This window comes from Lipotes vexillifer, unplaced genomic scaffold (assembly GCF_000442215.2).
Source record: "Lipotes vexillifer unplaced genomic scaffold, Lipotes_vexillifer_v1.1 scaffold1272, whole genome shotgun sequence".
NCBI classification, from domain to species: domain Eukaryota; kingdom Metazoa; phylum Chordata; class Mammalia; order Artiodactyla; family Lipotidae; genus Lipotes; species Lipotes vexillifer.
In genome coordinates, this window is record NW_006779909.1 from 317,507 (window position 1) to 334,440 (window position 16,934).

At 44.0% G+C, this 16,934-nt stretch overlaps 1 protein-coding gene across 1 annotated transcript in view; it reads right to left on the reverse strand.

Moving 5' to 3' along the window:
* The window catches only part of RBM47 (RNA binding motif protein 47), a 221,160-nt gene that overhangs the window by 96,775 nt on the left and 107,451 nt on the right, over positions 1 to 16,934 (reverse strand). Inside the window, exon 3 of the mRNA XM_007453037.1 lies at positions 6,794 to 6,878. The gene's annotated coding sequence lies outside the window, so the exon portion shown is untranslated. The remainder of the gene's footprint in view (positions 1 to 6,793; positions 6,879 to 16,934) is intronic.

The window sequence follows — 16,934 nt, forward strand, 5'->3', positions numbered from 1 at the left end:
GGTTCGAGCCCTGGTCTGGGAGGATCCCACATGCCGTGGAGCAACTAGGCCCATGTGCCACAACTACTGAGCCTGCACGTCTAGAGCCTGTGCTCCACAATGGGAGAGGCCACAACAGTGAGAGGCCCGTGTACTGCAAAAAAAAAAAAAAAAAAAAAACTGTCAACTTTACCATTCGCCTCAGGCCCACCAGGCAGGGCTGCTGTTGTCTGAGTTCAGATACTGGCCCAGCCCTGCCCTGGTGGCGGGGTCTGCCTTTCCAGCAGTCTCTCTATCTGCACATTCAGTCTAGATAACTCAAGCACTGAAAGGAGTGTCTGCAGAGAGAGGAAAAAGAATAACAAGCTGAGATGCAAGCACGGCTCCCTCCTCAGATAAGCTTGGGTGACCAAGGAGTGTAGCTTTCCCCTTCAAGGAACCCTCAGAATTTATTCTTGTGAATGCTGAATGTCAAGGAGGACAGAGCCAGAAACTGTGACTCATCAAATTTCCAACGTCAAGACCAGAATGCACAGTCTGGATCCAAGGACTGGCTTTGCACTCAGAACACTGAGAGTCAAGGACTCTGCCTGCTTCAGATACAAAGGCGGTGGAGCCATGGGGCCCGGCCTTCGCCCCACCAGTCCATTGCTTTTCCCTGTCTTCAGCGCCTGGAGAACAGGGAGTTTTATCCCACTGTGTTTGAGCTACAGGCCCTTATGACATCTCAGAAAGCGATCTGCCTTGAAAAGTGGTTGGATCTGTACATGACGGTCACTGGCCATTGGTATAGAGCCAGATAGTAAATATTTTCGGCTCTGCAGGCCACATGGTTACATATTTTTCTTTCTCTTTCTTTTTTGGGGGAAACCCTTAAAAATGTAAAAACCATTTGTAGCTACATACAAAAACTGGCAGCAGAGCAGGCCACAGTTTGCTGATCCCTTACTTAGAGCAAGGGCAAAGGGTGGGCGGCATAAACTGGAGGTTTCTGCATGCAGTCTAGTTGTCATAACATTAGACAGCTGTTCCATTGCCTTCTTACTGACAAAGGCTACCTAATTCTCCATCACACTTGCCGAGTCTGACATTCTCCGCTTGTGGAGGCATCTTCCCTTTGCTATGATCCTCTTCAAAGAAGAATTTAGCTGTATATCTGGCAGGAAATTAAACCTTCAAATGATAGTGTTATATAGTCAGAAAATTAGATAAAAGCATTTAAAATAAGCTAGAATATTCTTTAACAGGCTAGTTTTCCAGTCTGAGTGTGTTGTGTGTGTGTGCATGAGTGCATTTCTGTTTAAAATGGACACTCCATATGTATCACAAAATTCAAAACCTGGAAAAATCTTCTGACGTAGCCTAGTCCGTAACTGTTTACATTTGAGGAAACTATGACCTACTTTGGTTAAATGAGATATTTGAAGTTACACACTAGCTGGCAGAAGAGCTTGAGCCAGAAACTTGGTTTCCCGATTTCCAAATTAGTTCTCATTCTACTACTGCCAAGTTAGTACTAAAAATTTAATTCAACAAATACTTATTAAGTATTTCCATACATGCCCAGCACTGGCTCAGTGCTCTGGGATACAAAACAAGTGTAAGAGAAGAGTCCTGCCCATGAAAAGCTTTTGAGCTCACTGAGAAAACAAGGCACACACACATGAAACAAATATATTCTGTCTTACATTGTTATGTAATCATACAGCTAAAACAGAGCTGATGATTCTTCCTGTAATGACAGAATGGTTCTTTATCTTTGCTGTTCAATATGGTGGCCAGTACAGCCAGCCACGTGTGGCTGCTGAGCGCTTAAAATGTGCGTAGTGCTACTGTTACCAACCTGGGTTCTTGGACCTGTTAATCAATAAAAATTGGTAAGAGGCCAGAAGAAGTTAGGCAAGGCTTTATTGGGACTCCTGCTATAGCCCAAGGGAGCAAAAACAGGTAATAGGTTCCCTTGCTCACCCCCCGAGGTGGGGTGAGCTGGTCCCCTAAATGGGGTGAGGATGGGGTGGATCTGTGGCTTGATGGTCTGCCCTTGGTGGTGCTATGTGCAGGGGTCATGCTCAGGACCCTGCTTTTGCTCCCTGAACCTCAGAAGTGGTAGTTGGGTTTTGGTCTTTTTGTGACATGTTCACAATTTGCCCCAACTGCACATGCTTGCAGTTATTTTTAGTCCCTCATAGTTTCTTTGTATTTTGTTGCTCGAGGAGACATTTGTCCAGGTGCAAGCACTGCAGTAAAGGGTCCCAGGTCCCAGCCTGTCTCATGACTAAGGAAGTAAACTTTTAATGGTATTTAATTTTAATTAGTTTAGATAGCCACATGTGGCTAGTGGCTACTGTACTGGACATCACAGGTCTAAAAAAGTGGTTATAGATCTGGATGGAAGATAGGTAACAAATATTCTGTCACTTCTCCCTATTGTGCCTTTGGCAGAAACCACTGCTGATCACAGAACCCTTCCCCTCTGAGCAGGGATGAGCTCTCAGGATTCCCCATGCAACGTTATTCTCAATTGTCTGGACCTGGTATATATAATGAAACCTATTTGCCATCCTTGATACAGATAAAAAGTGACAAATGTGAACAGGAGAAGGAAGTACTCGAGCTGAGCTTAGAAAGGCAACGTTTGGACAGATAAAGAGAAAGGGACAAAGAGTGTGGGGCTCTCCAAGTGGAGAACAGCATGATCCAAGGAACTGGACAGAGTTCTCCTGGTTCTAGGACAAGGGGGATGCTGGCCTGGCCAGAAGGGAGGATTGCACTGGGTGAGGTGGAGATACGGAGACAGACAGAAGGTGTCTGTCTGAGGTGGGGGCTAGATTAAGGAGACCTTTGCGTTCCAGGAGTTTAGACTTTTTCTCAAGAGCAACAGAAGCCCCTGAAGGTTTAAGCAGGATAATGACAGGAGAAAAACATATTTTAGGAATCTGATCTGATAGCGAGCCACAAACAAGATTGCATAATGGACACATACATTCAGAAACCGGTAAGAAGGCTATTCCACTAATGGTTTTTGGTTTTCCTTTAGGAGAGTAATACTTGTTTATTAAAGAAAATGTATAAATCACAGAAAAGCAGATATAAAAATTAAAACTAGACCTCTACCTTTCACACTCAACCGTAGCTGGCATTTTGATGCAGTTTCTTCTGGGTTTTGTTGGGTTTTTTTCCCCCTTCCGTGGCTATTGCAATAATTCAGGAATAAAGTTAGGACTAGGAAGGTGGTAGTATGAATAAAGAGGAAAAGCCACAAAAACATTTTTTAAGTGAGACAGCAGAGTGAAGAGAAAAGATCATTAGCGTTAAGGGACTTGGGACCTGAGTTCTAAGCTTGGTTATTTCAATGGGCCGCCTCTCTCTCAATCCCTAGCCTTGGTTTCTGTATTTTAGCATCTAGGGACTGGTCTAGATCAACTTCTTAATCTCTTCTTATTGGTGTCTAAGTAAAGGTCGGATGAGATTTTCAGGACCTTCCCCAAGACCTAAAATGGAACTAAAATGTGTCTGTGTTATGTCTCTGTTCATTTTAAGTGAACATCACAACAGATAGATAGCTGGGGTTGTCATAAGACAAAAATGTTCGCATGATCTTTAAGCTGTACCAGTAACACAGAACGGGAGTTCTATTACAGGTGTATCTATAAAATAGATACACCTGTAATCTATAAGATTTTAGGTGTTAAGTAATTAAACTGTATATTCTGAACAGTGTCGTAGGGAGGACGTGTAGGTGTGGTTCCCAGGACATGTAATGGGGTGGTGTAAACAGGGGATCCATTCTCAGACAGGACTCCACCAAGCAGTGGCAAACTCCTCCTAAGACCCAAAGGTTTTTAAGGCCCAAACCATCTTCACAGACCACAGGAAAAACAAAACCAAAAACAGCTACTACAGAACGCAAATTACGCTCTCCGGAAAAAGCAATACACAGCCATTCACCAGGTTAATAAGCAAAAGTGTAAACCAGTGGTTGTCCACACGGGACATAGATGTGACTCAATTGTGGAGTTTTCAAAAAATACTGATAGGGCTTCCCTGGTGGCGCAGTGGTTGAGGGTCCGCCTGCCGATGCGGGGGACGCGGGTTCGTGCCCCGGTCCGGGAGGATCCCGCGTGCCGCAGAGCGGCTGGGCCCGTGAGCCATGGCCGCTGAGCCTGCGCGTCCGGAGCCTGTGCTCCGCAGCGGGAGAGGCCACAACAGTGAGAGGCACGCATACCGCAAAAATAAATAAATAAATAAATAAATAATAAAAATAAAAAAATAAAAAAATACTGATAGTTGGGTCCCTCCTCAGACCAGTTAAATCAGTGTCTCAGTGAGCAGGGCCTGTGCATTGACATTTTCTTTTAAAGTTCTCAAGACAACTGAAGCCTGAAGCATCAGCAGATATCCCAGAACAAGAACAGTTCAAGGGGCCCGGGAGCAGCGTGGGCCTACACTCAACAGACCTCTCAAAAACGACGACATCAAATTCACTCATGACTAAGAAACCAGCAAGATTGAGAAGGCCAATTCAGTGGAACTTGGGTTCCATGTTGTATATGGTATGTGTATGTGTGTACATGCACGTGTGTGAATTTCCAAATCTGTCAATTAAGTTACTCAATTGCTTAGCAGTACTCTGGATAGAAAATGTGAACATAGAGCATCAAGTTTCAAAACCTGAGAATCTCATAATGGTCCAAAATGGAAGCAGGGTCAAGTAGCTGGCCTCTGTTCTATTTAAACCATCTATTTTTTTCTTTTAATCTGGCTTTTGGATGGAGGAATTATGTATTACACTATGCCAGTGATCACCCTTCTCTGATGCCGTCAAGTAAGTAGAGAAAAAGAAAAGTGGACACATTTATTAATGAAAACAATCTCTCACTAGAAGCTGATCACCTTCCTGTAAGGAGTAGATGAAGGAAATTACGGACACAGATTTGGGGAGAATTCGAAGGATTGGCAGGAAAACAGGACTTGCAATCCAGCTCTAGGAAATGATGCTAATAGAGAAGGAAGAATATATGTCTGAACCACGAAAACGAAAAATCTCTTAAGGGCTTTTAAAGAGTCTTCAAGAAATGTGACTAAATCCTCATTTTAGGACAGATGTCTGTTCATCTGAAGCCACTTTCCCTCTACCTCCTTCCCTGTTGGGTTCATGCTTATTCCTTGAACCTGACACTCGCCGGCCCATGTTGAAACCCTCCAACTGTTCCTCATTTGATAAGTCACTACCACCCGCCCCCAGTTGCCCTCTGCCTAGTAAACCACTCCTTCCTTCTCCTTCAGGTCTCAGTTAAAACAGCACTTAAATTCCAAGAACCTTCACCAGTGGTCACTCCTCCCACTGACATTCAGAGTAGGTCCTCTCGTTTTAAACTCCCTTAACTCCTTGCAATTCTTCTTCAGCCCACTCACAACTCAATTATTTAATGTCTGCCTTGACTACTAGACCAGGTTCTTGGAGGCAGAAAACCAATCCTTTCTGCCTTAATCTCTTAATTACCCAGTACCTGGAACAGAGCCTGGCACATAGTAGGTGCAGGGAAAAACCTTAGTTAACCAATTTACCTGTACCCCTACTGATTTAAGGATTAATGTACTATCACCCATGGGGCCCTATAATACAGAGGTTCTGCAAATCTTAAAGCCTGTATAAATCAGACCCATGTGACTTGCAGAATCCTGTCCATTCTGTGGCATTACCTCTACAAAGATGCTACTTACCCATGCATTTAACATGAATATGAATTTGGACTCATTCACACATAAATGGATGCTAACAAATCACTCTGGGGACATAGTAGTGAAGTATTCTAAAATAGAGTATTTGACTTGTAAATCCCATGACGCAGAGCACTGGAAGGGAGCCAGGCTGTGGATAAGAGTATCTGTTCTAGGACCTGCTGCCTAAGAGGCTGCTCCGTGATGTCACATGGGTTGTTCTGAATGCCAGGACCGCTGCTTAGGAGGTCCACAGGCTACTCGTCTCAAAACCATCATATGGAGTCACCAAAAATTTTAGTTTTTAAAGGCACTTGCACTTTGTGAAAAATAGGAGGCAGAGAACACTTAATGCTGGTCATTTGTGGGTTATTAGAGGAATGCTGTGTTTCACCAAATCGAAATCTCCACAAGATGTATCCCAACTTCAGACATGTTAAATTGTGGGGGGGAAGTGTATTCTACAGTTGATGAAATGCAGTGTACACTACAGGAAAAACTCAGTATTAAAAGACTTTAAGCAAAGTCACTCAAATATAGCTTCTGTCATTCTTTTTGACTGTGGGAGTCTTCTGGGGACAATGGTACTTACAAAACATACAGGGCGGGCTTCCCTGGTGGCGCAGTGGTTGAGAATCTGCCTGCCAATGCAGAGGACACAGGTTCGAGCCCTGGTCTGGGAAGATCCCACATGCCGCGGAGCAACTGGGCCCGTGAGCCACAGCTACTGAGCCTGCGCGTCTGGAGCCTGTGCTCCGCAACGAGAGAGGCCGCGACAGTGAGAGGCCTGCACACCGTGATGAAGAGTGGCCCCCGCTCGCCGCAACTAGAGAAAGCCCTCGCACAGAAATGAAGACCCAACACAGCCAAAATTAATTAATTAATTAATTAATTAATTTAAAAAAACCAAAAAACATACAGGGCACTCTGGCCTAGTAAATTAGGCAAATACCCAGAAAAAAACGATATGTGTTGGTATAAAAAATGAGAGAGGATTAACATTTGGCTGTCACTATGTAATGTTCACCTACTTTTCTCCAACCCTGAATGATGTTCTTTTGAGCCCCAGTGAAGATGGAGCCAGATGACTTACCAAATGTCTTCACTGAGCCCAGGAGTGGCTGATCTCTGCTAGGTGATCTAATGCGAGGTGTCCTGATGCCTCTCTTACCCGAACTCTGAAACGGAAAAGATAACACTATTGAACCAGAGATGGCTAAGGAGGAGTGTGCAGTAAATGACGGCTAAGTGGTTGGAGGGGAAGTGGTAAGAAGAAGAAATATGGTGTTTTATGATTAATACACACCTTTGTGTGTGCATGGATGACAAGGAAAGCTACATAACCGGTCAGTACGAGAGATCTGCACTGGCTCACATACATGGAGAAAATAGGTCATGTCCTTTTGCCAATTGCACAAGGCTATTCAGGTTGATATTAGCTAAAGGACATTCAAGGGAAAAAAATCTCAGTCCGACAAGGAGAGAAGAGGAACGTACGAAGAGGTGGTGTAACGGGGAGGAGAAGCTCACGGGTTTGGCCGGGTGCTCAAAACTCACCTCTACTGCCTACTAGCTGGGTGACCTTGGGCGTTTTACTCAACCTCTCTGATCCTCCTTTTTCTCATCTAATATGAGCCTGTTTATCCACGTGTTACGGACATTGTGACAATAAACAAGACAACATATATGAAGCCCTTGGGGCCCCATATGAGAGAAAACATTCAATGGAGGGCAGCTATAATTATTATATTCATTTAAATGTCTTTCGGCAGAGGCACATTAAATTGCGGTCTTTCAGGGTAAATCACCAAACACTCAAAACTGTTTAAAGCCCTGTGAGCTGTTAGTGTTTTAAATATTTCTTTACCTTTGGAAGCCCTTTGCAGCTAGCTTTTCTGCCCATATATGAACGATATTCCTTAACTATTCCGCTTCATCTTTAATTAAATACACTTGATTAACTGGGCTCTGTACAGCAGATTTTATTATGCTACAACTCGCCGAGAATGAATAAAACCCCACAGAAGTCTCACTACCACCCGCTCCAAGAAAGACCACAAGTCTGCAAGCTACCTCTGGGAAACAAAATACTGAGTTCTGCTAACTCCTGCAGTTGAACTAGGTAATCATTTGTTCCAAAGTTCTTCCCAACTCAATGGCCTAATTAACTAAGGTTGAGCTTTTGATTAACACAGTGCTTGAAGGAACTTTGACCCACAGAAAGTTGGCATTTGACTTTCTTCTGAGTCCAACTTGTGTCACGAGTTCTGGTTTCAAGGGTAATAAAGGACCTGGCCGTTTGCTTACAGCAAATGGAGGTGGTGCCATGTCATTATAAGGCTTTTCCCTCGACTGTCCACCGAACCCTTGGCAAAGGTAGTTTGCAGCCCACACGTCAGCTTTTGGAGTGAATAGGATGAAAGGCTGTATATTTCCAAACTGAAAAGCACCTAAGTTCTACTTGGCACTTTACCTGAATGTCAGTTGTTTAGGAAACATGAATATGATCCCGTGATCAAAGTGATCAGAGTGGAGATCAGGTGTTGGAGCAGGTGCATGTCCATCTAGTGCTATGTCCATCTAGATTCTGCCTTGGTGAGCAAAGTGCTCTCTCTCATGGCTCCTGAGTTCTAAAACACTCGTCAGATACAAGGCAGAGGCCATAGTACCTGAGAGCGCATGTTCCTACCTGTTATAAGATGAACAGTGTCCTTACTAAATTCATATGTTGAAGCCCTGACACCGCCCCCACACCAGTACATCAGAATGTGACAGTATTTGGAGATAGGGTCTTTGAAAAGGTAACTAAGGTTAAATGAGGTCATATGGGTGGGCCCTAACCCAATATGAATGGTGTCCTTATAAGAGGAGATTAGGACACAATCACATATAGAGCAAAGGATGACCATATGAGGATACAGCAAGAAGGTGGCCATCTGCAAGCCAAGGAGAGAGACCTCAGAAGAAAGCAAACCTGCCAACACCTTCATCTTGGACTTCCAGCCTCCAGAACTGTGAGAAAATAAATTTCTCTAGTTTAAGCCACCCAGTCCGTGGTATTGATATTTTGTTATGGCAGCCCTAGCGGTCTAATACACTACCTCCCTCTCTGTACCCCCAACCTTATGTCTCAGGACCAGGCAGGGAACAAATGAGGAAGTAGAATAAGAGATAAAATAACAGGAGTGGTGCAGACAGTGGTAAACAGGTAATCTATTTTTAATCTTTAAAAAATACTGGGGGGCTTCCCTGGTGGCGCAGTGGTTGAGAATCCGCCTGCCGATGCAGGGGACATGGGTTCATGCCCCGGTCTGGGAGGATCCCACATGCCGCGGAGCGGCTGGGCCCATGAGCCATGGCCGCTGAGCCTGCGCGTCCGGAGCCTGTGCTCTGCGATGGGAGAGGCCACAACAGTGAGAGGCCCGCCTACCGCAAAAAATCTTTAAAAAAAAAAAAAAAAAAAAAAAAAAAAGATGAATAAAAAATACTGGGAAGCCACGCAGAGTATGTCCATGGCTTGATTGTGCCGGGGACCTTTCAGTGGCAATCCCTGGGCTAAACCACTGCAATGAGACACTTAAAAACACCCACTATTCATCTTTCAACAAATATTAATTGAATACTTACTACAGGTCAGGCCTTAAGCCAGACACTGGGTATAGCAGTGGTGAATAAAAGAGGCATCTTCTCTGCCTTCATGGTATATAATGGTCTGGGATAGGGAGTCCAGGTACTGAGCTAGGCGAGAGACGCCAAGTTGAAAAGACAAAGTTGCCGCCCTCCAGGGTGCCGCAGATTAGCAGACCACAGACAGGAAACAAGACCATCATGAAACAATGGGACACCAGCTCTAAGACACAAGGGGCAATGGAAAGTGGAAAGATGACTGCAAGTCTGTCAAGGTTAATCAAGGAAGACGTGAGCCAAGTTCTGGAGGATGAATAACAGTCTGCTTGGCAGACAGGGATGACGGATAAGGAGAGGGCATTTTTCAGCCAGAAGGAAGAGTGAGTTCCTGGGTGTGGGGACATGAGAGAGTGCAGCATCTTTGGAGAATGATGAGTAGTTGGACTCAGGGTGGGCAGCGGAGGGGCAGCAGAACGTGCAGCTGAAAAAGGCAAGGCGCTCACATTTCATTGCACAATGAACCACTGGAAAATTTAAATCAGGAAGGTGGCATTACCAGAACTGCCTGTTAGAAAGATCTCCTGACCATGATGCAGAGGGGCTAAAGGCAGGGTGACCCATCTGGAGAAGATGAAGGCGGGGACCAGGGAAACAGACAGAGGGATACCTGGCAGGCAAGGTCAGGGATGCAGAACTGAAGTTGTCATGGCGCTCAACCCACGGCTACAGATGACACTGCCCAAGGACATTATGTGCATCTAGAGAAGCACTATCTATCTATCTAACTATCTATCTATTTATCTATCTATCCATCTATCTATATATATATATTGTGTGTGTGTGCGTGTGTGTGGTACGTGGGCCTCTCACTGTTGTGGTCTCTCCCGTTGCAGAGCAGAGGCTCCAGACGCGCAGGCTCAGCGGCCATGTCTCACGGTCCCAGCTGCTCTGTGGCATGTGGGATCTTCCCGGACCGGGGCACGAACCCGTGTCCCCTGCATCGGCAGGCAGACTCTCAACCACTGCGCCACCAGGGAAGCCCGAAGCACTAATTTTTTAAGGGTACAACTTTGATCAATGAGAACATGCATTTCTCAAGCTTTTAATTTCATTTATCTTACATTTCACATCAAGAAACTAACTCGACTTATCCTTTTCATCCATCAAAGTCACATGTACCTCAGTTTCCTCATGTAAATATGGGTAATAATGGCACTTCCTTCACAGAGAAGATTCCTTGAGCTCATTAATACCAGTAAGTAGTTAAGTGCCAGAAATGCATTATTATTAAATCAGCTATTATTAGAGCAGAAATAAACTTTAAAGAACAAATGGATAATTATCGACTGTGCAGTTAACGATAATCCTCCCTCTCAGTGAAAATGAGCCAGATTAAAACTACCACCACAACTACAAAGAGTAAGAACTCATATAATTGTCTTGGAAAGGAGCTGCCTCTGATTTCCTTAATCTCTCCAGAGCCCGCACACAGCTTCTTAGAAAGGGCCCCAATATTTGTGCATGATCATTACTTTACATTTATAAAATGCTTTGTAAAATGCTTTATAAAAATTTCAAAGATTAATGATCCAAGGGGATGTCGGACCTGCAAAGGGAGACTGCAAAGAGACACAAGAAAACTTTCTAGAGAGCTGGGAATTTCTATACCTTGATGAGGGCAGTGGTTCCATGGCTGTATGTGTTCCACATAGCACTAAAAATTGTTTGAATGTTATCTATATGTAAATTATAGTTCAGTAAAGATTGAATAAGGATAAAAGGGCTGGAAGATGGGGGAAAGGGAAGTTCAAGGGGAAATGGGTACTCATATTCCAAACAAAAGTGAAAATAGATTTGAGTGAAAGAACTTGCCCTAAAACCTTTAATTTCCAAAAACACTGTCTCTTGAAATGGATGAAGCTGGCTAAGAATGTAAAAAAGCTTCCTTATGCAAGAAACGTTTTGAAAAATTCAGAAGTTCTCACCCTCGTTATCCTGTGTCTAAAGCACTTTTTACCCCTCGACTCACTGGACAAGCTGCCCTCTTGTGGCTTTGATATATATTTCCTGAGCACAAAAGTGGGCAGTTAGTAAGCTATTCGGGTAGCAAGCCCAGGCTGCCCTTAAATATTCCTCAAGGTGACTGAGAGTGGGTGTGCTGGCCACTTGCACACAAGAGGTACACGGGGCATTCTGGGCTTGTGTCATAGCTGAGCTTTAAATAACTAAGAAAATAGGGTTGCCACAAAATACACATGATTTGAGGCTGACAAATTCAAGAGACATTTTAAGGCAATTTAAATTTCACTTTCGCAACATTGTTATCAGCGTTTCAGAAGCAAACATCTGTCTCAAACAAGGTGTGTGCAAAGAAAATAGAACTGAAAGTTTCAATTCCACCATCTGTGAATACTATTCAATATTCCAAGGTATGTTTGCACAAAAAAGGAAAACAACGACACCAGCAAATACTACCCAAACACTGGTTTTTATTAACACTTGCATGCGGGGAATCTAGGTGTCTTATGAAACATTAAGTATTTGTGTAAAAAAAGGAAATAAGGAAGGGAGGAAGGAGCAAATAGCATAGCTTTTCAAAAGTTGCACTATAAAAAGATAAAAGACGGCACAAGCAGTAACTCAAAAGATGACAATATTTTCTCTTTAGAAAGCAACCCATCTTCATACAAGACCTTTTGTCAAAGAAATACATAGAGAAAAGACAAAGATATAGATGGAAATAGATGCTGTATTTCAACTGCTGAGATGTTAAAAATGCACTTAGTCCAGATCCAGTAATATCAGGCTGGACTAAATTAACCTACACGAGGGTCACAGGCACTCCTGATAAATGACTGCTAAATCCATATTCTAGTAGAGCAAGCTTTCTTTTCAAATCAAGTCATGTCACTTCCCTTCCCAAAACCCTCCAATGTCTTCTCCTCACACTTGGAATAAAATCCAAAGTCCTTCCCAGGGCTCCCTCCAGGAGCCTGCGTGGCTCTCTACTTCCTTCCCTGCCTCTCTCCCACTCCCTCACTCCCTCCTGGCTGTTTCTCCAACATGCCGGCTTTCTCAGCTCCCCGCCTCAGAACTCATGGTTGCCCCCACCTGGAATTGCCCTTCCCAACCTTCCCCGCCTGGCTCTCTCCGTGACTGGACTCACCTTCTGCAAGAAGCCTTCCCAGACCATTCTATGAAAACAGCCCTCCAATCACCAACCCTGCTTGCACTCTCTCTCCTCTTTCCCGTCTTTAATTTTGGTCTATGCAATTATTATTATCTGAAATTACATCGTGTATTCATTATTATCATTTTTTATTATCTCTCTGCCCCACTGAAATATGAACTCCACGAGGGAAGGGGCTTTTCTCTCCTAAAACAGAGCCTGACACTTGTCAGTCCTCATTATTTGAGAAATGAGATATCCCGGCTTGGGGAGATAATAAACCCTAATGAAATACATTCCAACACTCTATCACCAACAAGTCCTTCCTTAGGTCTACCTCAAGTCTCTCTTATTGCAGCAAAAGCCCATATCCTTTACTTGAATCCCAGAGTGATGGACAGGGGTTGACCAACAAGCTGTTAAGTAATTCTTTAGGATCACAGACTTTTGAAGGTAAGATGAGGCCTTAGTTATAACCGGCTCCAGCCCTTTTGTTCTGAAGATAAGTACACAGGCTCAGAGAGGGCGACTGGTTTCTCCAGGCTCACACAGAAACAGTGAACGTCAGCAGACACCACAGCACTTCAAGGGCGCAGAGTGCTCGCCTTTCTCATTCCTACAGTCCCACGAGCCATCAAGGTGCCTGCCACAAAGAAGGGTGCTCGAGGAACAAGTCTCCTCACTTCTACTCTAAGTGCTCATTCAACTGAACTGGCTTCCTTCCTCTCATTACTGTCCCAACTATAACTTCCTACCTGAGAACCGTTTCCAGTCACTTGCATCATGTGTCATCATTTCCTGTCCTCTGTATGTATGACAACATACCAGACACAACTGTCTATCTGGGGGCTGATTTGATCCTTACATAATTCAAATAGCCCAGCATGGAAAATACCTAGGAAACAGTGGGATACGCAAAGCAAAAAAAAAAAAAAAAAAGTGCTGGCAGCCTCCCCAACCATGGGTGCTGTGACTGTAATGCAGTGCAGGAACCTTGTCTGGTCCATATTTGTTTTCCTACAGCGCCAAGCAGTGTGCCTGGCACACAGTCAAGGCCTATTTGTTGAGACGGAGAACAGAAGGAAATGACATTGTAGATTCAGCTTATTCTCAGTCTACAGTGGCTTTGTAGTAACACATACTTCACACTAACAGCTCACACTGGCATGGTGTCTTCTGTCCTTAGCACTTACATATACCTTCTCATTGATCCTCCTAAGACATCCATCTCACCTGTAAGAAAGATACTAAACTCTGAAAAACCAAGTATTTTTTAGAAGTCATTTAGCAGACAAACCTAGACTCTCTAGTCTCTAACAAGACTGCAAATTTCCTTTCTTCCAGTATATGAGTATCCATATGCTTTGCTGAAGAAATAGTGATGTGTTTGATTATGGGATACTGCCCCAGACCCAGCTAGCGGTGTTAAGCAATATAGAGTATTTGCAACATACTATCTAAAATCTGAAATATTCTGGATTCCAAAACGCATCTGACCCAATAGGTTGCAGGTGAGGATGTCTCAGATTGACATTGACGCGGAGAAGAAACCTGTCCACAGTCACACAGGCAGGCTGGGATTCCAACCCAGGCAGTCTAATTTTGCAGGCTGTGCTAGCGGCCACCACATTATCCTGCCTCTCCAGTCGATGATGTCGCTGTCAGCTGAAAAGCAATTACTGCCTCCACTATTTTTCTGATGTGGCTCCAGGAAATAGGATCCGGCAAGGTGAATGGTGGGGGCAAACTTGTGTTGTCATCCATGAAAACTGATTTGGACCAGCACTGATGCCAGCTAAATGAAGGCATAGGGAGAGTAACCCAAGCACAGTGGACTTCCTGGGAAGTCATGGCCACGTTCGGGGAGAGGGTATACAAAGCTTTTGGCAATCAAAACTTTCACCTCCGCAAGAGCTTCTAGGAAACGTTGAGGCAGGCCTGTTAGGAATCTGGAATGACCTTTTCCACAGTCGTTTACAAAATTACTCTGTCAAGTGGGGTGAGAGAGCCATGGGTGGGGTATGAGCAGGACAATGTGTAAGAAGAAAGGGTGTGTGTGTGTGTGTGTGTGTGTGTGTGTGTGTGTGTGTGTGTGTGTGTGTGTGTGTGTGTGTGTGTGTGTGTGTGTGTGTGTGTGTGTGTGTGTGTGTGTGTGTGTGTGTGTGTGTGTGTGTGTGTGTGTGTGTGTGTGTGTGTGTGTGTGTGTGTGTGTGTGTGTGTGTGTGTGTGTGTGTGTGTGTGTGTGTGTGTGTGTGTGTGTGTGTGTGTGTGTGTGTGTGTGTGTGTGTGTGTGTGTGTGTGTGTGTGTGTGTGTGTGTGTGTGTGTGTGTGTGTGTGTGTTCATGGAAGCATATGCTCATTACAAATAGACTTTTACCTAATGTCCAGAACATGAAACAATTATAAATTGTGTTTTGGCTTTTATTTCTATCCTCTAAACTAATTATCTGTGGAAATAAAAGATGCTACTTAATTGGGTCCAGCAGCCTTCTTACTTCACCAAATACTTGGGGTGAACTCTTTTTCTTCAGCTCTCAGTTCAAATGTTACTTCCTCAGGGTAGCCTTCCCCTACAGCAGCCCAAATTAGATTGTTTCCCCCCTTTCTCAGCTTGGTGTAAGCTTTCCCTTGTACAACTCATCATGACCTCTGATGAACTACTTGTGAGTTTGTTTGTTCACTGTCTAGCTGTCCCCACCAAACTGCAATCTCCTTGTCTGCTCACTTCTGTATGCCCAGCATGTAGCACAGCACCTGACACAAATAAATACTTGTGGAATGAATGAGTCTTGAATTTCACAACAGAAACCCTGGAGGTGGCTAGCACTTCACCAGCAGACACACACCAGGTCTTCTCCCACCTCTGAATTGTGAAAGCCTTACTGCTGTGTAACTCTATTTGGCAATTCATCATATGCCAGCCCAGTGACATGTTATCTCTACAGCTTTAGGTTATTTCTTCACTTTATTATTCTTATTTAACCTTTAACCTGTTTAGATCTTATCTTCCTAACTAGATTAGAAGCACATGGAGTGTGAGTTATACTGCCTCGAAATCCTCAAAGCTCCCTCACCAGCATTTCGCATCTACTCTTTCTAAATGGTTGCTTCCTTTAATGCTCAAAACAGGTATTTCTAAAGGTAATATTATCGAATATTGAAGCCCCCAAGGGCAGGATAGTGTCTAAATTTTTTTTTTAATAAATCAAGAGGGCCCAGGAAGACTGAGTGTTGTTTAAATATAAAATACAGTTCTAACTTTGCTTATGTGAGGGACCAACACAGGGCAGAGAAAATCTTAATTCAGCTAAGTTCTTTTTACTTTCATGAAATATCCCCTCCACCATCCTTCAGGTCCCACTCAACTCAGGGAAACTCTCAGTGGCACAAAAGCAGGGTTTTTTGTTGTTTTGCTAAGTCAGGCCCTTTATTACAGGGTAGAAAGAACACTTGTTCCTTATTTCTCAATTCCTCGTTCCTGCTGGCAGCACAAAACATGCCCCAGCCCTGACTGTAAAGCACAAATGAAACAGATAACTCGGTGTTCCTTTAAATCTATATATTTCAAAGTTTTAAATGTTTTTTTTTTTTGGTCTAACTACTTATGATAGATGTTAGATGGATTAGCAAGTAGGTCTGTGAATCATTCACCCCTAGCCAGGCACTCACTTTCGAGCATTAACCTGTTCTTATTTTCTGCCCCGACCCTTATAGAAGCAAAACAGTGAAAAAACAGACCAGTCAGCTGAAATGCTGTTTCAAAACACAGCCAAGACACTCAGAATTCTCACAATTGTCAGGAGTTTCCTAACATGGCCAGGGTCACTGACAGTTAAAGGTTTCACCAATATCACCTGCAGAACCTGAATCCACTCCATGAAAATTGCAGAAAACCCCGAAAATCCTTGAAGCACTCACTAAGGTCAGCCTTTAAAATACAAGGGCATGGAGCTTCCCTGGTGGCACAGTGGTTGAGAGTCCGCCTGCCGATGCAGGGGACACGGGTTCGTGCCCTGGTCCGGGAAGATCCCACATACCGCGGAGCGGCTGGGCCCGTGAGCCATGGCCGCTGAGCCTGCGCGTCCAGAGCCTGTGCTCCGCAATGGGAGAGGCCACAATAGTGAGAGGCCCGCGTACCGCAAAAAAAAAAAAACAGACCATGTGTCTGGTTTTAATTCTCCAACAACCAAGCAAGGTGGGAAGTGGTAAGCCCGCCTTTAGTGAAGGAAACTGAGGCTCAGAGTGTCTCGTTAAAAAGAAAAAAAAGAAAAAAGGCTTCTAAGAAGTAGACTGAGACTTAAACTTTGGTCTTTCTGGCATTATTCCATTATCTTAAAATAACAGATCCTTCCACTAGGAGATGAGAAATCTCTGTCAGTAATAGTCATTAAAGGTCCACAATGTATGGTCTGCTCAATAACTCGAAACAATACACCAA